Source organism: Vulpes lagopus, chromosome 10 (assembly GCF_018345385.1).
Source record: "Vulpes lagopus strain Blue_001 chromosome 10, ASM1834538v1, whole genome shotgun sequence".
Taxonomy (NCBI): domain Eukaryota; kingdom Metazoa; phylum Chordata; class Mammalia; order Carnivora; family Canidae; genus Vulpes; species Vulpes lagopus.
Genome location: NC_054833.1, coordinates 30,259,996 through 30,285,869, shown reverse-complemented (window position 1 = coordinate 30,285,869; position 25,874 = coordinate 30,259,996). Strand labels below are relative to the sequence as shown.

Here is a 25,874-nt window from a genome sequence, read left to right as displayed (position 1 = left end):
GTATATTCCATAGGTATTTTCTTTGTGGTTGCCATAAGGATTACATTTAACTATCCTAAAATTATAACAATCTATTTTGAATTTATACCAACTTATCTTTAATTTTATATAAAAACTATATTCCTATATAGCCCCATCCCCTCCAACTAAATGTTACTGAAGTCTCAAATTACATGTTTACATATGTGTACCCATTAGCATTGATTTATAATTATTTTCATGTCTTTGTCTTTAAATCTTGTCAAAAATGAAAAGTGGAGTTAATGCAACAAAATTTTAATAATTCTGGCTTTTATATTTTTCCATGTATGTACCTTTAGTGAACACCTATATTGGACAAGCCTTTGAGTTACTTTATAGAGTCCTTACCTTTCAACCTGAAGGACTCCCTTTAGCATTTCTTATAGGGCACAACTAGTGGTAATGAATTCCCTCCGTTTTTGCTTATGTGGGAATGTCCTAGTTTCTCCCTCATTTTATGAAGGACAGTGTTGCTAGATATAGAATTCTCACATGGCAATATATTTTTTTTGCTTTTAGGACTTTTAATGTGTCATCCCATTGCCCTCTGTCTTCCAAGGTTTCTGATAGGAAATTCGCTCATAGTCTGACTATGGATCCCTTGCACATGGTGAGTCACTTTTTTCTTGCTTTTTTCAAGATCCTCTCTTTGTCTTTCAATAGTTGATTAAAATGTTCTCACATGGGTCTTTTGGGCTTTATCCTGTTTGGAGTTCACTGAATTTCTTGAATTTGTAGATTCATGTTTTTTCTTAAATTTGAGTTTTCAGCTATTATTTCTTGAAATAAGTTCTCCAACCCTTTCTCTCTTTTACTTCTGGGGCTTCCATAAGTAGTCTGCTTGGTTGTGTTCCATGAGTGCATTAGGCTCTGTTTCCTTTACTTTATTCTTTTCTCTTTGTGCTCCTCAGACTCAATAATTACAAACGTCCTTTCTTCAAGTTCATTGATTCTTTCTTCTTCCTGTTCAATTCTGTTATTGAACCTCTCCAGTTAATTTTTAAAATTCAGCTATTGTATTTTTCAGCTCCAGAATTTGTTTCTATCTCTATGTTAATATTCCCATTTTGCTCATATGCTGTTTTTCTGATTTCCCATAGTTCTTTCTCCTTGTTTTACTCTAACTTTTTGAGAATTTTAAGACAATTATTTTCTCATGGATACAAAAAACAAATTGATGGTTGCCAGAAGCAAGGCCTGGGTGGGTGAAATGGGTGAAGGTGGTCAAAAGTACAAACTTATAGTTATAAATAAATAAGTCCTGGGTATGTAATGTACAACATGGTGACTATAGTCACTAATACTACATTGTGTATATGGAAGTTGCTAAAAGTAGATCTTAAAATTTTTCATCACAAGAAAAAAATTACAACTAAATGTCATGATGTTAACTAGACTTATTGTGGTGATCACTATGCAATGTATACAAATGTTGAATCGTTATGTTGTATACTTGGAACTAATACATTATGTCAATTACATCTCAATATATAATAAAATAAAGTAAAATAAAATAAACTCTGTGGTACACGCATTGGATTATCTTACTAAAATCTGAGAAATTCTCCATTCCAAAACATAAGTGATCTCAAGAATCAAATAAAAGATGTGGACTGATAGTAAAAGCAGTTGTCTTTAAATCTTCTCAAATATAAGAAGTGGAGTTATGTTCTTTGAATCATGCACTTTGTTTCTTTATACTTTTCTGTGTTTTCTTTTTTTTACTTAAATTCAGTTAGCCAACTGATTAGTTTCAGATGTAGTGTTCAATAATTTACCAGTTGTAAATAATACCCAGTGCTCACTCATCACATCATGTGCCCTATTTTCAATATTTTCTACATACTGTTTTTATAATTATTAAAATATATTAATAAAATACTTATTCATTATAGATATTGCAGGACATCTACCTATCTATATACTTTTAATGGTTAATCTATTACATACATTTGAAGGAAATAAAATACAGTTTCCTAAATATTGTACTATATAATAAGCTTTTCACCAATAGAAACTTTCTTTCATCTTAATTATTCCAAATAAGGATGGTTATAAACAAAACAAATAAGGATGGGTTACTACATCTGAATTTTTTTCCCTCAGCCATTTATTTCCTTTGAGAAATAATTCAAAGTCATCTTCCTTGTTTAAGAGGGAATTCATGTATCAGGTAACAATGCTTTTCAATCTTTTTTGCCAAGACAGAAGAGAATGAACAGGTACTTCCAGGGGCCTTAGGGCATAAACCTTGCCTGCTTGATTCACCAGGCCCAACTCAGGACCTGGCAAGAGCGAGTAAATAAGTGCAACAATGAATAAACTAATAACTAATATGCCTTATGGATTATTGTCCCAAAACAATCCTGCTTGCAACACTTTAAGGATGAAATAAACTCCTCACTGACACAGGGACCTTATTTGCATGTCTCTCTGAGAGTTAATCCCATTAACTCCTAGAACCTATAATTTTCTCCACAGTCAACCTAGGGGAAAACAAACAGATGTTTTGAAGTCTTTGTCTAATATTCAATACTTGTATTTCTTTGGGGATAGTTTCTGCCATTTTATCTTCTTCCTTTGAATGGACCATGTTTTATTTCTTCTTTGTATGCTGGTAATTTTATTTTGTTGAAAATTGAGCATTTGAAAGAAAAACCACCTCTTCCAGTTTTGCAGACTGGATCTGTGCTGAGGAAGTCCTTTAGTAATTAGCCTAGCATGTTCTGAGCTCCTTGATGAGCCAAAATGGACAGCCTAAGGTCTTCTCAGGTCTTTTTTGAGCATGCATCTTGCCTAGGCTTGTGTGTGACTTTTCAATTGCCTCACATACACAGCTACTTATAAATGTCTTAATTGCAGAGTAGCCAACTCTAACAGGACTCATTTCTCTGAAAGGAGAGTCTGAGACAGAGGCATTGAGGCAAGTAGTTTATTTGACAGGTGATTCCATGGTGCAGAAATGAGGGTAAGGAGAGAGTGACAAACAGAAGCTGAAAAAGCCAAAATAAGAATTTTGGCTCATCGCTGCTTCTGTGGACATTGGGGGCTCAATTTTCTTAGATTCCCCAAGAAGCATACAGAATCATCCACCTCCAAAAATTGCCCACAGCAAGGCTGGAAAGTCAGAGTATTTATTAATTGTAAATGATGCTCCTAGGGGCACTAAGTTCTCCTGTGGCTCCTCCCCTCAGGGGCATAACCCCAGTCCAGTGCGTTCCTGTTCATCTCTAAGATATTACCCAGAAGGTAAGGCAGCGGTGGACTTTACCATTGGTCAAAGTACGTGTGAGATAGCTAACATGGTGCTCTGTGACAACTGGATACGCTGATGTGGATGGGGAAGGTTCAAAGGTGTTCACAGAATGGCAGTCATGCTACAGCCTCATAAATAAATGTGCATGTTGTTCTACCAAATAATACTCAACAGTGTAACTCTTCTCTTTTCTCTTGCCCATTTACTTTTTTTGAAAAAATTTTTTTAAGATCTTATTTATTTATTCATAGAGACACAGAAAGAGAGAAAGAGGCAGAGACACAGACAGAGGGAGAAGCAGGCTCCATGCAGGAAAGCCTGATGTGGGACTTGATCCCGGGTCTCCAGGATCACACCCCGGGCAGCAGGTGGTGCTAAACCACTGTGCCACCAGGGCTGCCCATTTCTCTTCCACTTCTCTTCTTTATCCTTGTCAAATTCCATTTATTTTTTTTATTAAAAAATCTAATAATACAGAAGTGAATCCTGTGTTTTTCTAAGCCACCGCTGTCATGTAAGTTTTGCTTTGTTTTCCTAGTGTCCTCAAACTGGTAATCAGAGATGTATATCTCAATCTGAGAAGGAAGTCCTTAGCATATTCTTCAAGGTGACTTTCTGTAGGTTATAGAATAGCTATTGGTTTATCTGGTGACCCTGCACTGGCTTGCATTAGCTTCTATATGGGAAATGCAGAACAAAGGTGCCCAGCAACACTGTATGTGATGTGTGGCCATTCATTCTAACTCTTTTCCCTTAGGATTTCTTTTGGCTGAACAGCTAGCTCTCTGGACTTTGCAACTAGAGAACATCACTAGCATAACATAAATGCTGGGCAGCTGCTGGAAGCTGGAGATAGCTCATGAGGAACAGCTGTGTGAGGTTTGACCTTTGGGGAAAAGCAACACCAAATCCCACCACCATAGGCTGGTTTCCATTTGGATTTAGCACAAATGAGGCATGATGACAATTAAACAGATGTGTTTGGAGGGGAACAAAATTAAAAAGGCATTTAATTTGGAGTAAGGAGAGGGGGTAAAGGAGAGAAGAACTTTTATGGATGACAGCAGAGAGCAGCTTTCCTTAGAACTGAAAGATGCATAAACTATTATGACTCATTAACTTTATGAGAATAGGAACTTTCACTCTTATTTATGTGATTGTGTACTGTTGAAGTAACTCACCCTACTAGAGCACACAAAAACCTTGGTGCTGTGCAAGTGTGGCTATGTGGAAAAGAGGTGTTGAGAGGAGAGGCTCTGTTCTCAATACAACTGGAGACACTGAGTTAGAAAGTTCAAGAGGCTTGCTGGCATTGGATAGTTAGAGGTAAACAGGCGAAGATGTTCAGGGAAAGGCTGTTAGGACTTGGGACTTTAAATCTTTGGAGATTTTTGTTTTTGTAAGATCACTTGAAATTCCCTCAAAACTGCTCATATCACCATAATAAAAGGAACAAAAATAATCCATGTGAAAACATCGATCAAATGGGCAACCCAGGTGGCTCAGCAGTTTAGTGCTGCCTTCAGCCCAGGGCGTGATCCTGGAGACCCAGGATCGTGTCCCACGTCAGGCTCCCTGCATGGAGCCTACTTCTCCCTCTGCCTGTGTCTCTGCCTCTCTCTCTCTCTCTCTCTCTCTGCGTCTCTCATGAATAAATAAATAAAATCTAAAAAAAAGAAAAAGGTTGGAAAGGCAAACACATTTGTGTGTCTGTGGACAGTTGCAAATAAATTTTGGTTGCCTTCCTTAAGCAATGCCAGCTGTGGGTCTGTTTTCTCAAACCAAGATGGACTCTAAGAGAAGAAAGGAAAGGAAAAGTTCCCCCAAAGACTCTAAAGTGTGTCTGAAGTAAGGAAACTATAGTCTATTATTTTCCTCCTCAAATCACCATAGCAATTTAGGGCCTAGGGTAGTGGCAATAATAAATGTTTGTTTGACTAAATGTTTCAATAGCCCTAAATCTACTTAGGTTATACAAATTAAAATCATGTCTAATCTTTCTATTGAGGTTGAATTCACAAGTTAATTGTGTTTAGAAGTAATTTCTTAGGGGGGGGCACATGGATGGCTGTTTGTTAAGTGTCCAACTCTTGGTTTCAGCTTGGGTCGTGATCTCAGGGTCATGAGACAGAGCCCCACATCAGGCTCTGTACTCAGTGTGGAATATGCTTGAGATTCTCTCCCTCTCTCTTCTTCCCTTCCTGCTACTCTCTCCACTCTCTTTTTCTCTAAAGTAAAATAGGTAAATAAAATATTTTAAAAAGAATAAAAGAAGATATAGTTTCTAAGAGAAGTTGACCAAAGAGCTTTAACCAGTGAACATGCATGCTGTTTAGCTTAATGATAGAAAACTCTGGGGAGCTCTGGTGTCAGATCTGAGTTTCTGGCTTCACCATTTACCATTTACTAATTGTTTGACTGTGGGGAAATTGTTTTGCCTCTTTAAAGCTGAGTTTCTTCAATTATACAATGGGTATAATAACTGTATTTAACCTATGGAATTATGGAGATTAAATGGGATAATAGTAATAGAAAATATAACATAGTATTTTGTACAGAGAAAGCAAGGCTAATTGTGTAATAATAATCAATAATCAATATCCTCCTCTTCCTCATTATCATCTAGAACAGAGGCAGGTAAACTGTCCACTGCCAGTTTTTATAAATAAAGTTTTATTGGAACATAGCTATGTCCTGTTGTTTACATATTTCCTGTGGCAGCTTTCACATTATGAGGCAGCACTATCATTGTGACAGAGATTGTATGGCTGTCAACATCTAAAGTATTTAGTATCTGACACTTTGCAGAAAAAGTTTGCTGAGTTTTTTGCTCCCTGATATACATCCAGGGAGATGTATATGCTTTTCTTGAGCTTCAATTACCAGGAAGTCATAGCTTTCATGGAAAGAAACTAGATGAATGACCCCATGAGACAACACAGTATTTTGTTTCCTCATAGATTTCCAGTATATATTTAGGGACAGAGATGAACAAATGCTAAGAGAGAAAAGTAGGATCTTGAATACTTTACTTGAATACCCAAAGAGAATAAATAGAGGTAGAATTTTTTGGCTTAAAAGAAAAGGCACAGAAACAGGCAAGAAAACATAGGGGATGAATGTTTCCATGTGGACTGAATGTGTCTTAAGTTATTTTATTCAAATATAAATTTCTGTTTCTGGGCCCAGAGATGTAATATGGAGAGGGTCATGGAGCACGCATAGCATGGAAATATCAGGTATGGTATTTATTCCTAGAAATCTTTTTGTCTCTAAATCTGTGCGTTAACACAGAGTACTGTGGGGTTCCTGGTTTTCAAAGCTGTCTTTTCAGACTTGAAGCAGAGGAAACAATCTCAAAACTCACATGGAAGAAAGTGATGACTAAAGTTGGAAACTTAGCAACAGATTGGAAAGAGAATTTTAGCAACCAAAAATAGCACCTGAAAAATGAGATAAAACTGTTCTAGAAAGATCAATGGAGAGACAGGAGAAATAGAAGGGCCTTGTTTAGAGTAGGGTTCTTTCAAAATGAGAATCCAGGCTAGGAGGGACCACAAGGACAGGGATTAGGGTTAGGATCCAGAAACTGGCCATCTTTGGGGCGCCTGGGGGGCTATACAAGACTGGAGCCAGGATCCCGTTGTCCTTTGATGAGAGTACCTGTCTTGTGGCCCAAGAAGCTATCATAAAGAACCTTCTTGTTTCCTACTGATCATCCAGAAGGAATGTTAGGCTACCATTGGTACCTTGAAATTTTGCTCATCAATTTTCAATTGATGAGCATAGGCCCACTTTTAAGGGCTAAGTATGTACGTACTCATAGAGTGGAGGCCTGGGCCACTGCAAGATCAAAATGGTGTAGAAAGAAAAGTTCCCGGTGTCTGTATGGGGCCGAGCGGTGGTGTGGGGTACGCGTCAGCTCTACATCCTCCCCAACACGAAGACTGTAGTGGGGCACGCCCTGTGGGCACACGGAAGTTGTTAAGAAGTCAGTGAGAAATTGACCTCCAGAAGTTCCTAAGTATTTCTCTAGTCTCTTAGATTGCTCTACCACGTATAATAGTGACCAGGCAATGCCTTGAGAGCAGTGCTCGCAGAACAGGTGCTCAGTGCATGGTAGTTACTGTTTTTGTTACCGAGACCAAACTAGAAAGTTTGACTTTTACTGTTTAATGTAGAAATTCTCTTTGTTTCCTTACGACAAACAAGCAAAAAGCACTTAGTCTGAAAAGTCAGTGTAGCATTCAGATTCTCATCCCTGGAAAATCTTTATCCTAATCACCCCCTTTTCCTCATTCCTTGATGAGCTCCTTATGTAGCAATTTGTAGAAAGAGCCACTGCCCAGGGCCATTCATGAGCTAAATGTGCACTACTCCAATCTGCTTTTCGTTCCTAATTCTTGAATAAATGTCCTAACGTGATAATTTCCTTCACCAGCTCTTTCTTTCCCAGAAATACTATGTTTGCTCTTTTGTATGTTTGCGGGATAAAAGAAATGTAGACATTTAAATAATAATGTATTTTTAAGGGCATAATGGGTTTAGTTTAGAAAAAACAAGCCATCTCACATCATCTGCAGAAGAAAGCTAATAAGTTTTGGAGTTCATTGGGGAACCAGAGAATATTCAATTTTATGAGAGTATTAAGTTTTTATTGAATTACGTATTCATTCAAGGCACTTTGGTTCATCTACTGAAAAGGAAGTTTAACTCAGTGATCTTTGGGCTAGTAAAACTTAAACCACAATAAGAATCTTTTGATGAATCAGTTCTTTTAACAAAGACTCTGTTGGGCCAGATATTGGGTGGTGGCTATTGACTTCTACAAATTGCCAAAGCAAGCGTGTCCAGTGCCCTTACATGGCCCAAATGCAGTGGAATGAATGGTGGAAGGAGACTCGGGAACACTAGGTTCTAGTTATGGTTTCACCCCTAAAAGTTGAAGCTCCCAAACTTGTCTGGACTTCAGTTTTATCATCTACTAAAATAAGGGTATAAGCCTATTGGTGATTCCAAAATGCTGATCTGATGTCAAGTTAGTTACTTAAAACTCTCCAGGGGAGATTGTTTAAAAAAATGCACATTTCTTAGCTTAAATCTGGAGACAACTTAATTGTCCATCAGTAGGGGACTGGTTAAATAAATTATGGTCTATCCAACCATAAGTGCCTTTTACAAAGCATGAAGTAGATGTGCATGTGCTAATGTAGAAAGATCCTAAGTAATATCATTAAGTGAAAAAAACCCAAAGTACAGAGCAATGTTTATGGGAAAATTCCTCTTGTGTAAGCAAACAAGCACATATGGGACATAAACTTGTTTCAGGTATTACCAATGACAATGATAACATCATCAATTAAGGGCTGATTCCCCTCGCCTGTTCCAATGTCTTGTTTCCTTTGTGACCTTCAATAATGATCTGACCATAACAAGGAAGTAACTTGAATGAGCAGAAAGTAGATCTGAGTTTAAGTCATATACTAATTGAGTGATTTTGTGCAATCAACTTCCTTCTCTGGATCTCAGTGTTCTCACCCTTTAAATGGGATAGTATGACTAGCTATCAAATTTGGCGGTTCTATAGGAATTTGCACATAGTGTTTATAATCGAAGGAGACACAGACATGCAGAAACACACCCAAACAACAACAACAAAATAAGAATGTGCATTAACTTTCAGCAAATATTTCAAAGCACTTTTTCTGCTAGTACTTTTCTAGGGGAACAGAAAAGAAATAACCCATCCTTGTGATATTTTTTGACCCAATTTGGAAGATAAAACATATTTGCATGAAACAGAGAATAATATGAAGCCACATGTGAACAACTCTGGGTTTCTCTCATTGTTATGGAACTCATGTTAAAATATTACTCACCTGAAACTCAAGAAAACCAGACTCAGCAATAAAAGTAAAACCCAAGTCCCTTGGCCATATTTACACTGATCTGTAAAATAAAGAGTTAGACAGATGATCACTAAGTTCCTTGGAAGTGATAAAGTTCCATGATTCTACAATCTCTGAGAGCAGATCCAAACTGAAGAATTTATTTTTCCCTGATAGCAGATTCCTCCCTGTTCAGGAGTCTCCATTTCCAATTTAGGACTTTGACAACCCCATATAACTCCTGTGCACAGAATTCCCCAAAGATAGAGCCAAAGGGAAGGTCCTACATTAAGTCAGCCCCATTGTTTCTCTTGGCTCCACCCTGTCTGGGCAGTGCAGTGGGACAGGGAACTTAGCTTGGGGCAACCAGGTGGCTGTCTGGCCTGCCTCCTCACAAAGGCTCCAGTGAGCGTGCAGACTAGCACATCACAGGGGCTCTAGGCAGGTCAGACTTGACGCCTAACTTGACCCCATTGGCAGCTAGAGTCTGATAAAGACGTGATTGAAATGGGGATTTCTTCCTGACAGTTTAACAGATGGCTATAATTAGGGGGTCTGCACTGAGGGTATGGAGATACATAGGCTTCATTGTAGGGAGGCTAAGTGCAAGAAAGGTCAAGGCCAAAATATGGTATGAAAGAAGCTCAGAGTTTTCCAATATGAGGGAGGAGTGAGTCTGTAAGGAAATGGGTTTACTGAGCATGACCAAATGTACCCGTTTCCTGTCAGTTCCTGGGCCCAGCATTGTCATCAATGGTGGGTCTTTGTAGTGGAATTTCGACCCTCAGATTGTGGCTTCAGAGACTAGCTGTGTAAGGGTGGAGCAGAGAAGATGTACTTTCCAGCTTAAGAGGTTGTATGCGGGAGATCCCAGAAAGCAATGGGCTTTCTTTTCTTCTCCTAGAACATTCTCCCACATGAATAATAATATTGACGATGACAACAATAACCAAAACATGCCTGTAGATTTTTAATGTTAAATTTAATCAATATTTGTCATGTCTGTTTATGCTTCATTGTCAAAATGATGATTAATGAAAGTGGCTTTAGGCCCAAAACACTTTCCGAGAGTTTTTAGGCCTTTTTCTTAGAAGCAAGAAGTCACAATGTGCCAGCCATAGTAAGATCCAACTTACAATGATAAAAAATACAGTGAGTAATGGCAATAATGTCCTCATAAAGGAAAACAACAGCTCACGATTTGGACAGAAACCCAGGGAGTTAGTGAGACTCCCAAACGTGTAGGGGTTAGAGGATGGACTTGAAAATATTCTTACCTGTTCTCAGCACTAGTGAATTCATTTCCTGGTGAAGATGGTAAAGCAGACATCTTGAAGGAGACTTATTAATCAAAGAATGAGATCATCCCAGCTTTGGCAAGGATTTTAGAGGCTCCAGAACTTGCATTGTGTCTCCAATGTTCCTGCCAAGTAGCTGACCCTTTGCTGTAAGGGTCCTGGTGACAGGAAGCTCTACCTATTTACAGCCTATTCCACTTTGGGCATGGACCAGATAAAGCAAAAGTCTTCCCAATATTGAGGTAAAACCTGTTTCTCTCCACTTCCCAGTGGTCAGTCCCACTGTGTGTAACTAGGCCCAGCCGCATCACTTTCAGGGCCCGTGCAAACTGAAAATGTGGGGCCCCTTGTTAGCAATTATTAAGAATTTCAAGATGGTAGCAACAGAGCCTTAAGGCGAGTCTGGAGCCCTTCTAGGTGCAGGCCCTCATGGCTGCTCAGCTAATCCTACTTTGGGGAACAGTTTGTTTCTGAAGGGCTGCACTTGGTGGGATGCAAATAGGAAAGAACTTCATTTTTCCTCCACTTTGTGTTAAATTCTTTTAAAATTTCTTCTTCCTTCCTGAAGATCCTGGTTCTGGTCATTTTCAGATTTTCAAAAGCCCAGTGTAGTCTTTTACCAAACTCCAAACTCTCTTTTGACAACTACCTTTGTCCTTCCCTGTTGAGGCCTGCTTGGGGCTGGGGAGCCTGCTGAGATCTTCCCTTCCTGGCCTACTCAACCTTCCTGCTCTTGAGTTGCCACTGGCTCCCTCAGGGAGAGAGGTGGTGGGAAGGAGAGGCCTCCTAACTTGACTTAATGCAGATGTGACCTGGCATAAGCATCCTTGGTGTTGAGAACCCAAGTGCTTCCTCTTTCTCTCAAGGAGACTTTCCCAGGCTCCTCTGAGTCCTTCCCACTGGGGACTTTCCACAGCCATTTGGTGCTGCCTTTCTTGGCTGGTTGCTTAGGACATTCTCCCTGCCCAGAACTGGTGGTTCACCTCAATCTTCTTCCGTTGAGGTGACCCACTCTGCATTCCTCCCCTCTTCAGTGGCCCCTTGGATAGAATTTTTCAAGCTGCCTCATGGTTGGGCTCTCCCTTGGGGGCCATATTGGGACCTTGGGAAACACGTATTTTTGTCTTGCCCTTGGCACAGTGCACTTCAATAGAGCTTTCTCCTCCTTTGCCAACACAGCCTTCCCCACCCCCAAGCCCTAGTCTCTTTCTTCCAGATTTTCTTCCAAATGTGAGTCAGATACCAGCTCCACAATCCTCCCTCATTCCAAGGGACGTATGTCAAACCTGCTGGGAGGTTCTTTGAAGCTCCTTTCGGTTGGCTTGAGCGGTGGAGAACTTCAGCACATGGGTTTTTCCTAGGGAAACTTCACATTATTTTTTCCTCCAAATGGATTCCTAAACTTTCCTATCATCTGGAGGTGGGCGATGGGCTAATGAAAACAGAATAATCTTGGCCCAGCACCTTGCTTCAAATTTGGAGTGTTGACGGGACACCTGGGTGTCTCTGTTGGTTAAGCATCTGCCTTCAGCTCAGGTCATGATCCCAGGGTCCTGGGATTAAGCCCCTTATTGGGCCCCCTGCTTAGTGGGAAGGCTGCTTCTCCCTCTCCCTCTCCCTGCTGCTTCCCCTGCTTGTGCTCTCTCTGTCAAATAAAAAAAAATTGGGGGTCTTGACACCTATTCCATGTTCGACAGAAACTGAGGTGATAAGAGATGTTCAATTTTAACATCCTGTTACACAGTGATACGCTGTGAAGCACTGGAGTATAACTATTGCTAGGGACTGAATGTGTCCCCCCAGATTCATATGCTGAAACTGCAACCCCCAATGAGACTATATTTGGAGATGGGGCTTTCGTAGAGGTAATTAAGGATGGGGACCTGATCCAATAGGATTAGTGTCCTTATAAGAAGAGAGTAGAGAGTTCTGTCTCTCTCTGCCAGGGGAGGACACCGCTAGGTGGCTGTCTGCAAGCCAGGAAGAGAGCTCTCACTGGGACCCAAATCAGCCAGGCCAGCATCATGTTCTTGGATGCCCAGCCTCCAGAATTGTGAGAAAATAAATGTCTGATGTAGAAAGTACCCAGATGATGGTTTTCTGTGAGAGTGGCCCATGCAAACTAAGACAATACTCTGCACTTTCCTGAGTGGTGCTTTTTAAATTTGGCATATTCTGTTCCTGAAGTCTTTCCCAGCAAAGCCACATCTATCTGCTCACTTCTCTGAATGGGCTCCAGTTTGGTTGTGTAGCAATGTCACATCCTCCATAGCAATTGGGTTCTAGCAGAAGATAAAAATGGTTTGATCACCTCACCCTTGGAAACCTCTTTAATTGCTCATTAAATATACATAGGTGATACGAATAAGAAGACATGATGACGATATAACTAAGGCTTATTCTCTTCTCAACATCATTTAAATGATCATAACTGACTCACCTGTATTTCTTCTGACTCACCTATTTATTGTCTTATTTTCTTTCTTGTACCCTTCTTGCTGCATTTTTTGAATGCAGGTGTAGAATTTATATTTACAACGCTTTTAACTGATTTTCTTTCAGATTCAGTCCTTTGTTCCAACATTCATTGTTTTATTCAAAAGTATTTATTGATCTTAAAGTATCTCCTCACGCAATACTTATTAATTGCAAAGGGAAAAATTGTAAGTTTAGAGCAGAGCACCAGGCAGATACCACCGTAACCAAGTGATCAACATTAACATCTCAGGGATAAGTCACACGAACATAATGTACCACCTGATAATGTGCTTGGAGAAGGACAAAGCATCACTCTGTGATCTTCTTGCCAAAAATACATAACCTCCATCTAACCTTGAGAAAATGCTAGACAGACCCAAATTGAAGAACATTCTATCAAATAGCTGATGAGAACTCTTCGAAAGTGTGAAAGTCATGAAAGACAAAGCAGGACTGAGGAGCTATCTCAGGTTGGAGGAGATGAAGGAGACATTACAGCTAAATGCAATGTGGGATCCTGGATGGGATCCTGGGTGAAGAAAAGGACCCGGTGAGTTTGATGCTGATACCAGTTCCAGCGTGTGTTTCCCACACCACCAACAATTAACTCAGTTCTGACATTATCTACCTGAAGCAAGCATCAGATCCCACAGGTTAAGAGCTCAGTCTTACAAGACACCCAGCCCTGCCTCCCCACACACACTTCAGATGTCAGTTGCAAGCCCAGGTTGTTACCTGTGCTTCTGACAACCGGGTAAGAGGGTTAGAGGTTCCCAGGTTCCTGGGGTTCCACGAGTTTGCTAGAATGGTTCACAAAATTTAGAGAAACATTTACTTACATCTACCAGTTTACTATAAAGGGGTATAGCTCAGGAACAGTCAAGTGGAAGAGACATGTAGGGCAAAGTATGGGGAAGGGGCATAGGGTTTCCCAGCATCTCCATGTTCACCAACCTAAAAGCTCTCCAACCCCATCCTTTTGGTTTTTGTGGAGGCTTTGTTACATAGGCATGATTGATTAAATCATTGACCATTGGTGACTGAACTGGAGATGAGGGGAGGGGACTGAAAGTTCCAACCCTCTAACCACATGGCAAACAGCCTCCATCCTTATGTGACCTCCTCTGCAAAGGTCAGCTGATTAACATAACAAAAGGCAGTTTAACTGTTTTCATCACTGGAAATTCCACGTGTTTTAGGAGCTCTGTGCCAGGGTTGGGGATGAAGACCAAGGATATGCTTCATATTATAAATCAGAATCTCACAGTGGGAAAATTGATAAAATTCAAATAAGATCTGAAGATTAGTTTAAAGTATTGGATCAATGGTAATATTTTGGTTTCAATAATTTTACTATGATTTTACAAGATGTTAACAGAGGAAGGTGGGTGAAGCATACATAGGAACTTTGTGCTATTTTTGCAACTTTTCCTTGAGTCTATCATTTCAGACTAAAAGGTTAAGCAATATATTTGCTGAGTATCTATTCTGTGCCATTCTCTGAGCTGAGGAGACAGTGGTGAGCAAGACATGGACATTGTCCTTGGAGACTTAGAGCTTGGTCTACAACAGGACAAGTAAGCATGCATTTTTAGTAGGACATTAAGTTCAGACAGGTGTATGCACACAGGGCAATGAAGAGCATGTAGGAGGATCAGAGAAGGCCAAAAGTAACATCTAAGCAGAGCCCCGAAGTTTGAGGAGAAGTTATCCAAATAAAAAAAGTGTCCATACAAGAGAGATATGGGGAATCATCTAGGAAGAGAGGATAAGTTATGAAAAGCAGAGACTTTTGGAGATATATAAGTCCTGCGTGCACTGCGGGGCAGGAAGGGCTGGATGTGTGCATGGCCTGGGGAGACCAGAGGAGAAGGGTGTCCATGGCACAGAACAGTGAGGGTGGAGCAGTAAGTGCGACCAGTTCTTGAGGCGGAGGCCTCCTAAAGCCCTGCTGAGGACTCTGGAACAGGAAGCCATTGAAGGGTTTCAAGTGGGGTTTTGAAATGAGAGTTAAGATTTAGTAAAGGCCCTCTGGCTGCTGAGAGATTGACTCAACATCAGAAGAGGCTGGAAGGTGAGCTTGGTGAGGGGACAGTGGCCTGGTTGGTGTAGAAATCCGCAGACGATTCAGCGTCTTTGTGATTTCCACTTCTCCCTCCGGAAGAGGAAAGGAGTTCTGTGAGTGCCCACTGTGAGCTGGACACTTTGTTTACACCTCTCACTTATGTGCCCATAAAAAGTGTATGTGAGCAGCTCAGCTGTCCTCGTCTTATTCGTAGGTAACTGAGGCCCTGTAAACATCCCTGATTGGCCTCTAGTCATTGAGGAGCAAATAGAGTAGTGGAGATCCAGCCCAGGTGTGCACGACCCCAGCTCTTCCTCTCTTTATGATCGTAAACATCACATCTGATGAACCATCAATCCCTGTCAGCTCCAAGTCTCCAGCAAACCTGGCACCCATTTTCGGTCAGCCACATGAGAAACACAAAGACAAGGACGCTGTTATTCCTCTGGGACACCTCCCCTGCAGGAAAAGAGTGCTGGACACACACAGGTTACGCAGGGCGAGCCTTCCTTCACCGCAGGGTCAGAGCACCTGACACCTGGTCCCTCAGCCGCTCTGCACCCAGGCTTCCAGGTGAGATGAGCATTCACATGTTGCTCCAGTTCAAGATTTATTGAATGACTTTACATATTTCTTGTTCAGATTTGTGCAGTTTTTCTTTTCCACACTTGGCCATGCTTCATGTTTTACTTGAATCTGGGTTCAAAGTATTTCACAAGATGGTCTTGGATAATTCGCTATAGAGTTCAAGGAAAGCAGGGACATTCACAACAAATTAGGCCTCAAATCATACAATTCTATGAATGGTTCAGTCTACAAGCACATTCTTGTGTTGCCTCTCCTCTCTGCTTGGGGTCATCATGGTATCTCTTGTCTTTGAAAGAGAGGTTCTGGATGTTTCTCCTCAAGACCTGTGTGTTTGGGTCTTGATGCTTTATTTCCCCAACCCTCTTTGAAACCTCTCTTCCCATGCTACAACGTTTTCCAGATCTTCTCACGTCCATTAGTCTGTAGCTGTGTTTCTCCCTACAGGTGCTCACCATGGCCCCCATCCTTCCTCTTTCCACTGACTCCCAAAAAAAAAACCACACTTCTCACTAAACAATTTCAGCCTCAACTTAGGGAATCCCCTTAGGGCCCAGAGCCTTTGGTGGATACTGATGCAGGTAGTTTGGGTTCTAGATAGCACATCAATGGTTCTTGTTAATTTAGTCCTCCTGAGACGACAGGCTTCTGGCCCTCCTTAACACCAGCTGCAAACAAACAATAACAACAAACCCTCTACTGGAGTTCTTTCGGGAAAAAGCTACTTAAAAAGAGAACACCCTAAGGAACATTTTAATCCTCAGAATTGAGGTATTTAACATCTAGAAGCACAGCCAATCCTTATGTTGCCAGGTCCTTTGGGTTATTTCTTTAAGACCTCAAGGCTGGGGTGGTTGTTATGAGTTGTCGGGGCAGTCATTTGGATGCATGGCCAAAGAAGATTTTATACGACAGTCTGGGCAGGTCCTAGGCAAGAGGAGAAATCTGCTTTAACCCAAAGGAATAAGTTTCTAATGATAGAAAAATGTAGGTGCCATGCTGGCAGTGGGGGAAAGATTTTGTGCAGGAGGCTCCTGCCTCCCAAGGGCTCCCGTTGTGTTCTCCTGTGATACAGACCTTCAGAATTTCCTCTCAGTTCCATGTTGCTCCTCCCCACGTGGAGGAGCGGGGATTTGACCCTCCGTAGACCCTCAGAGCAAACAGCCAAGCAACTATCTGCAGCAGTGGTGACCATTCCCTGTGGGAAAATAAGAAGGGGAGTGGGATTGACTGGGAAGCCCGTGGGTCCTTGAAAGCAGGGACTGAGGGCTGGATTCATCAGGGTGCCCTCAGCACAGTGCTGGTGCCCAGTCTATGTGCTGACTCCCTAGTGACGAGTCCGCAACGGGAAACAATCAGACCAAAGACCAAGGATTCCACTTCTCCAACAAGCAAAGCTATAAACAGGGAGAACATTGTCTGTAGAGTTTCCACCCTAATACCGCCAGTCATGATAAGCATTCCCATCCCGGTGCCTTCCTGACTCCCCAAAGCTGTGGTGCCTGACAAAGCTGCTGTTGTCCAGGAAAAAGATGGTATTCTCATTTCTTTATCCTTATTTATTCAATAAAGATGTGGGAGAGGGAGTAAAAGTAGACGGAAGTTATGGGCTCCGGCAACGAATACACCTGGTTCCCTTCCTGGCTCTGTCACTTACGAGCCATGTAATCGTGCAAAAATCCTTTAATAATGCAGAGCCTGCTCTTTACCTATAAAGGAGTAATAGCACAGATTACCTCAGAGGGTCGCTGTGCAGACGCCGGGGACGTGGGAGTCCCGTGCTCATCACAGCCACTCAGGGACTCCAGCTGACAAAGCCGCCACCACCTTGAGTGCTGCCAGTTGGCTGAGCTGAAAGGCAGAGAGCTCTGAGGGGTCCCTCATTAGCACTCTGAGCGGGTACCAGGCCCTTTTACGTCTGATTGGCTAGAACCAGTCACATGGTGCCACCTGCCACAGAGGGCCTGGGAAGTGCAATTCCCACAAGTGCCAGGGAGGCCGAGAGCCGGAAATATTTGGCAATTAGTGCAATGTGTAAAGTACCTAGCACTATGACCAGCATGTTCCAAACGCTCCATCCACACTAGCTGTATTTTAGTTTGGATCTGTTACATATAAAATCTTGTTTATGTATTACTGTAGTATATTCAAAAGTGTTAATGGCTAATAATTAATTGATGGAGGATGTTCTTCCTTTCAGAAGTACCCACAGTTTCATAGAAGACTCTTATAGGGACCCCTGGGTGGCTCAATGGTTGAGCGTCTCTCTGCCTTCAGCCCAGGGCTTGATCCTGGAGACCCAGGATTGAGTCCCACGTCGGGCTCCCTGCATGGAGCCTGCTTCTCCCTCTGCCTGTGTCTCTGCCTCTCTCTCTCTCTCTCTGTGTCTCTCATGAATAAATAAATAAAGTCTTAAAAAAAAAAAAAGACTGTTAGAGACATGATATCATAATTCAAGATGTGAATCTTGCTGGGAAGTCATGGTGGAAGGATTCAGGTTTCCTGGAGGAGGTTGCATCTGGGACCCAGCAAGATGTTCGGGCAACAGCCCAGCCACAAAGGGCCAGGGCTGACTTTCCTCCTGTGGCGCTGAGCACCTGAGTTCTCTGCTTGGGGCCTGGGGATTATTTACCATTTGCTCATTTGCTCATTGATTCAATTACTTTTTCGTCATATGTTTATCGAATGCTTCTACGTGCCAGGCACCAGGGATATGTCATTGAAGAAAGCGTCAACGCTGCCTTCACCAGCTTGCATTTGGTAGGAGACACTGAACGGCGACAACCTAAAGGAGCACATACATAGTAAGTAGATGGTGAGATCTCTTCCCTATGACTGAAGCCAAGTAAGGGCTGTAGAGGGTGGAGGGTGTTGCCATTTTATCTGGGGTGGCCAGAAAGGGAATGAGGGAGTAGGCTCCATGGAGATGTAGGAGAAGAGTGTTCCAGACACGGATGCTGGGACCAGCAACCTCCATGGCTCTGAGGGGAGAACCTTCTGAGCCTAACTGAGGAGAGAGCAGAATGGTGGAGCAAACAGGACCAGGGGGCTGCGGCATTGGGGCTTTAGTCTTGGTTCTGCAGCTGATTTACAGCAGTTCCAGGAGCGACTGGCTTATGAGGATGGGATTGATTTGGATCCTTGACCTCCCTAAGCATCTGCTTCACTCTCCGTCAAAATGTCCGTCAATATGGACACTTCGTGCCCTTCCTGGGATGATGAAATGGGTTAAATCACATGGAGTATTGGAATCAGGACCTGGCCCCCTGGGCGCCCCTCCCCCCCATGGTAGCTGTTTCTACTAGAGCAAGTTGGTTCCCTTATGTGGGGTTCAGTAGCATGATCTGGAGAGATGGTCTCTCTAGGCTCTCAACTCAAAGATTTTTTTTTTTTTTTGGAAATCTGATGCTAATTTACATGTTATTCTTTGGACTATTTGCATGTCATGTGTTCCATTCTCACAGATTGTTTTTTTGTTTGTTTGTCTCCTCCTTTTTTTTTTTTTTTTTTTTTTTACACAATCTACCCCCTTCACAACCCTCCTGTTGGATTCAGCTTCTTTCCCGTGATGTTGAGTATGGGGTCCTCCATTTGTCTTTGCTAGATTTCCACTTCTCTCTGCCTCACTGGTGGGCTGTATTCCTTCCGGGAACTTTACATACTTCAGTACACTTGGTTGATTAAAAACATTCTTTCCATAAACATCAATACACTGGCAAGGATTTTTGTAGCAGAAACTTTAAAAAATGAAATTTCAGGCTATTTTCTGTTTGGAGACTGAGCATCTGGGAGAGGCGACATTAAGGGTGCATGAAGTCACAGACACACATGGATGGCCCTCTTTGCAACATCGTCCCAGATGCCGACAGAGCATTGCACCCAGTCTAACGACTGCCCTAGCTGTAATGCCTGTGCAGTGATGCATTTGCAGAACCTCTCTCATCTTGTTAGAACCCGTGGTGCACCGTGTGCTGTCAGTGCTGGTGACCAACCGGTGCGCATTTTAGTTTTAGGGTGAAAACTGAAACCAGAGATCCAACATCTCTTTCTGAGAACACAGCATCCTGTGTGAGACATCAACCCCTCTTTATGGCCTTCTACGTCACAGAGTGAGTAAATGCACTGGGTACCAGGGTTGCTGGACATCCTTCCCCCCAGGACTGCTGGTCAATCCCAAAGGGACTCAAGGTGAATCGTCCCGGTGAAAAGGGGAGAATGTGTAGTTAGATCAGCAAATCCAGAGGGCCAGCCCCACCACTTATGAACCGTGTGTCTGAGTCTCCTGTTTCTCATCTATAAAACACGAACACATTTTTTCTGAAGAATTATTTACTTATTTTAGAAAGAGATCAAGAGAGCGTGAGTGGGGGTAGAGGGAGAGAACGTCAAGCCAACTCCCCACTGAGCGCAGAGACCGTGAGCCTGAGATCATGACCCAAGCTGAAGTCAGATGCTTAACCGGAGGAGCCATCCAGGTGTCCCCTTACCTATGTTTCGATAAATAAATGACAACATGTGCTTTTATAAACTGGTGACTTACTATCTTGTATGAACAATATGCATATTGATCTTGCTAAATAAATATATGGCTGCTCTTCAATTTTAGATTTTTAACAAGTTCATATCCTAACGAGTCTGTGGAACTCCTTGGTCAGGAAGGACAGAGAGAACAATGTGCCCAGTGGCGACTTCAAGTCAGGCTGAAGGGCAGCCTGGGTGGCCCAGCAGTTTAGCACCTGCCTTCAGCCCAGGGCCTAATCCTGGAGACCTGGGATTGAGTCTCATGTCAGGCTCCCTGCATGGAGCCTGCTTCTCCCTCTGCCTGTGTCTCTGCATCTCTCTCTATTTCTCATGAATTAAAAAAAAAAAAAAAAAAAAAAAGTCGGGCTAAAACCCAGAAGAAGGTGAATGTTGTTCTGATGCCTCTCCCAATCCTGCCTGGCCCTTAGAGGCTACTTCCCTATCTCCTAATGAGGGCAGACTTATGCACCTGTAAATCGACACATGTGTCAGGGACACCATGGGTCTCCACAGGTGTCCCTTCCTCAGAGCACGTGGACCACAGGCCCATGGAGGGACATCAGGACGGGGCCTGCAAACCCCAGCCTCCTGGCCCCCGGGTCCTCACCTAGCTCCACTTTCTAGCACGACTCACCCACAAGAGAGCCCCACTCACCCACCAGGCTGTTTCCTGCCACCGCCTTGGCTCTGGCCACCCCTCAGCCCTTCTGAGTCTCCTCTACCTGCATGGTTCCCCCTCAGCTCCCATTCTGGAATCCCCAGGAACCCCTCACCACCCATCAGGAGGGTGCAGCCCTGCTCCTGGGGGCTGCAGGGGCGGCCTCCCTCCCTCCCTTCCCTCCCCAGCCTGTGACAGTCTGGTTATGTGGCCCTCCCACCCCACCCCGCATCCTGCACACGAGGCCTCTGGCCAGGACATGAGCAGTGTCATCTTCTTCCTCTTCCTCCTCTTCCTCTTCTTCTTCTTCTTCTTCTTTTCTTCTTCTTCTTCTTCTTCTTCTTCTTCTTCTTCTTCTTCTTCTTCTTCTTCTTTTCTTCTTCTTCTTCTTCTTCTTCTTCTTCTTCTTCTTTTCTTCTTCTTTTCTTCTTCTTCTTCTTCTTCTTCTTCTTCTTCTTCTTCTTCTTCTTCTTCTTCTTCTTCTTCTTCTTCTTCTTCCTTTTTAAAGACTTTATTTTATTTTTATTTATTTACTCATGAAGGACACAGAGAGAGAGAGAGGCAGAGACCCAGGCAGAGGGAGAAGCAGGCTCCATGCAGGGAGCCCGATGCGGGACTCGATCCCGGGTCCCCAGGATCACCCCTGAGCCACCCTGCGGGGTCTTGCATCCCCAGCCCGCCTGGCAGCCCGCATCCTAAGCCAAGTTGGTTGAGTGCATGACAGGTCAAGGGAGCTGCAGGAGCAAAAGAAGCAGCGCCGAGGTCCAAGCAGCTGGGGGATCCCGGCTGCGCGGGATCCGGGAGCCGGCGCCGGCCCTAACCCGGGGTGGGGGAGCGGGGCGGGCCGTGGCCGCGTCGCCCCGCCCTGGGGACACCTGCCGGCCACCTGCCGGCCACCTGCCGCTCGTCCTCGATGGGCGAGCCAACAGCGCCACCTGCTGGCCGCAGGGCCCCGGGTGCCCGGGTGCCCAGCGACGCGGGAGGTCTGGGGCGCCCCCTCGCGGGCGTTCGGGGGCCGCGCGCAGAGGATCGACCCGGCGGGGAGCCGCGCACCTGCGGCTGGAGGGCGGGCGAGGCCTTGCAGCGACCCAGGGTGCAGGCGGGCGGGCGGAGGCCTGCAGGGGGCACGCGGGTCCCCAGCGTCCGCAGAGCTCCTCCGCGGGCACCTCCCGCCGTGGGGGGCAGCAGGTGGCCTGGAGGCACTTGTGCAGGAGGGAGGCGGGGCTGGGCGGCCAGCAGGCCTGCAGGGAAGGGGGAGGCCAGGCTGCTCTGACCCACACCCCTGCTCCCCGGCTGGACCGCCCAGAAGGCCTTTCCAGAAAATCGAGCTGGAGCACAGAGGGCCCTTCCCAGCCCGCCCGGGCATGTGCAGCTCCCCGGTGCGAGGCGCCCAGGAGCATACCCGGCCCGAGTCTCCTCTCCGCTCGCTCCAGTTACTGACGGTCCCCGAGGCCCTGGCCCGGGCTCAGCCTCGGCTCCGGTGTCAGCCGTGCAAGAGTGTCCGTGTCCTGGGAACATGCGTCCAACTTGCAGTGCACTTCCTTGAAAGGCTCACTTTGTTTTGGGACAAGCCGCGTGCCAGTCGTCCTGCCAAGAAACGATTGCTGTTGAACTGTTGGTTTTCACTGCTGTCAAACGCAATCTTAGGAGAAGAGCAAGGGGGCAGCCACCCTCGAGGGCCACCTGGGAGGGAAGACTTGGGGTGGGATTTTCTTAGAGCCCTCTGGGGAATTAGAAAAAAAAGAAGAAGCAGCAAAACAAGGAAACCCTGGAATGGTTGTGGTCTGATGAGTTGTGACAGCGACAGTCAGCGGAACCCCTCAGCAGAGGCACTGGGGGGCCCCGGGCCATTCCCGCAGCTCCTGCACCACGCAGGGGCCTCCAGACCAGGCCCGACAAAGACCTGGAGCCCCGCTGTGGCCGAGCTGTGAGCATGAGCCTCGAGCTCCTCTTTATTCCAAACATAGATGGTCCTGCAGGGTTCCCACCTGAACACAAAGGTTGGGGGAAATAAAGCAGGAATGCTCCAGTATTTGTGCGGGTCTGGCTACTGAGGGGCGTCGGACAAAATCAGCGGAGATGCTTCCTTTTCAGTAACACCTCAGAAAAACACCGGGAAGCATGAAGAGGTGAAAGTTGATGCGACTGGCTTTGTTCTCTTGTCTGTTTTTGGTTCTAATAAGAAGTATTCAAATGCAAAACCACTAGAAGACTGGTAACCCCGGATTTGTTCAGGCGAATTGTCACGTCAGGCCATGTTCTAGGAAGAGTTACTATTAGAAGTCAGACATACTAACTTTTTCAAGTGCTTATCCCATTCGTTTTTCCCTCCCTGGGACTCAGCTTCCCACTCTGTACAAGTGAGAGTTGACCTCCTTTCAAGGACCTGTTATTTTTATTATTATTAAAGATTTTTATTTATTTATTCATGAGAGACACAGAGAGGGAGAGAGAGGCAGAGACACAGGCAGAGGGAGAAGCAGGCTCCATGCAGGGAGCCTGACGTGGGACTCGATCCCAGGTCTCCAGGATCACACCCCGGGTTGAAGGCAGATGTTAAACCGCTGAGCCACCCGGGCTGCCCTCAAGGACCTTTTAGATAGTTGTGACGCTCTTTGGTTCTTTGTTAAGGAAGCCTGTGCTATCCCCCAGCAGACCCCATGTTGCATCATTTCCCAGAAGGGTCCTTACTTTGCAGGCAAATATTGGTTTGCTCATTCATCTTCCCATTCGTTTAGTGACCTAGTATCAAGAACGTACAACAGGGATCCCTGGGTGGCTCAGCGGTTTAGCGCCGCCTTCAGCCCAGGGCGTGATCCTGGGGTCGTGGGATCTAGTCCCACATCGGGCTCCCTGCGTGGACCCTGCTTCTCCCTCTGCCTGTGTCTCTGCGTCTCTCTCTGTGTCTCTCATGAATAAATAAATAAAATCCTAAAACAAAACAAAACAAAACAAGAACCTACAACATTCCTGACACGGCTGTAGGTGCCACGGACAAGCTGTGAGAAAGCCAGGTCTTGGCCCTCGTGGAACTTGCATTCTTAGGGGGTCCCCCGGAAGAAGAGATGTGAAAATACGCAGCGTAAGGTAATGTAGGACAGGATGGTGACGTAAGGTCAGCAGTAAGTGCTGTGCTGAAGGATGAAGCAGGATGGGCCTTATGGGACCAGGGCCGCGGTTCTTTAAACAGGGTGGTCAGGAAAGTCCCCTCTGAGAAGGTGGCCTTTGGGGACAGGAGAGAGGCAGGTGGAGGTGGGGGAAAGCCCTTGGGGCAGAGGGAAGAGCAAGTGCAAGGGCCCGAGCGGGCGTGCCTGGTGTGCGGGAGGAAGGCGCGGTGGAGCCGGGCCTTGGAGACGAGGCTGCATGGCCGCCTCCCGGGTTGGGTATGAGGCCGGGTGCCCCGGGAAGGAGACACACGGGGTGAGCTCGTGGGGGGCAGGCACACGCGGCCAAGCATGCCCGGACCAGCCAGCTGCACCCCGCAGTCCCCCGCGGTGCAGGGCCCGGGAGGCAGGTGCACCCGACGGGAGCTCGCGCTGAGCCGAGGCAGGGCCAGGAGGGCAGGGCTCTTCCTGCGGGAAGGAGGGAGCATGGGGGAGGAGGCCGGGCGGGCAGGGCGTTTGGGGGATTTGTGGGATTTTGGGGGATGGCTTGGCTGGCACAGGAGCCTTCCTCCAAGCGGAAGAGGTGACACAGGAGGGGACCCCCCACCCAAGGCCGGGTGGGAAGGTGTCTCTTCAAGCCAGAGTTAGCTCATGGTCAAGGCGCTCAGGACTCCCATGGCCTCCATGACCTGGGGGGACTGAAGGTTTCCCCTCCGAGAGCTGAAAGGGGTGGCGGCCTCGGGGCGCACCTGCCCACCTGCCACCTGCCGGGCCCAGTGGTCCTGCCGCGTGTGTGGGGCCCCTGCGCCCTGGCCGAGCCCCTGGGGGTACCAGGGGCCACCCACGGGAGCCTGTCTGCCCCTCAGCTCACGTTCCTGCCCCCACGGAGAAGCTTGCGAGACCCCAGCTGCCGGGGGTGCCGATGGGCAGCTGAGCCTCAGGCTGCCCGTCCACGGGCCTGGGGACAAGGCCTCGCAGGGCCACCTCCTGACCCGGCCTGCCAGCAGTACGCCGGTGCCTGCCTGCTGCCACTGTCTATGAGATAATGTCTCTCCATTTTGGGGTGGTGACATAGCTCCGTGCGGCCTCCACGGCCAGCGCTCGCATTCCAGGCCCGAGACCAATGTGACAGCAGAGAAATCTGAGCCTCGAGGGGACATTCTCAGGCTCGAAAATCACAAACCCGACAGGGAAAGGCATTTGATCAGAAAATGACACCATTCGGGTTATTTTAATGCCCTGGATTTGTGCTGCCCTTTAAGTGGAGCCCCTCGGGTCACAGGCCTTCAGTGCCAAGGGACCCTGGCAGATGGCTTCCACTTGTAACCACAGAGCGAGGTCACGTCTGGCCCAGGTGCACCATGAGGGGCACAGGCCGTGGACGGAGGGCAAGCCTTGGTTGAGGGTCGAGCCCTCCGTGCACACGGGGTGCAGTCAGACAGTGGCAGAGGCCAGGTTCCCAGGCTTTGTGGCAGCCAGCCTGGGCGACAGCAGGGGGACCTTGCCGCCCTCCCCAGCCCCTGGGACGTCTACTGCTCAGTCACTGTGGGGTTAAATGCCATCGAGGCAAGTTCTTTGATCATCCTGAACTTGCAACTAAGAGAGAAGGACAATTGTCAACCCCTGGGAGACTGCGCTATCGTCGGTCCGCCGGGCCACCAGTCGGTTCATGAATCAAGAACCACTTAAATACCTGCTAATTCATCACGTGCAGTGAACACACACCTGTGTGCAACCGTCCGGGCTCTCAAGGAGTCTTACTGAGAGCAAAAAGCCAGGCTTGCACGCAGGGAGCCGTAAATGGTCAAATACTGAATCGTCTGGCCCTGATGATAATTGGGGTTGGAAGGAGACGAGGGGAGACTATCCCAGGGGACAGACAGGATACGGACAGCCCTACGGGGAGCAGTGCGCGGGCCCCATTGCGAGGAGCCGTCTCGGAGCCTTTGCTCTCTTCCCACGGGGGTGGAGGAGTCCTCCCAGGAGGCCGTGAGACGGCC

General features: G+C 45.8%; 1 long non-coding RNA gene across 1 annotated transcript in view; it reads left to right on the top strand.

The window, feature by feature from the left end:
* The window catches only part of LOC121500985, a 36,503-nt gene that overhangs the window by 5,142 nt on the left and 5,487 nt on the right, over positions 1–25,874 (top strand). Inside the window, exons 2-4 of the long non-coding RNA XR_005990465.1 lie at positions 541–631; positions 18,294–18,395; positions 19,599–19,700. This is a non-coding gene — a long non-coding RNA (uncharacterized LOC121500985). The remainder of the gene's footprint in view (positions 1–540; positions 632–18,293; positions 18,396–19,598; positions 19,701–25,874) is intronic.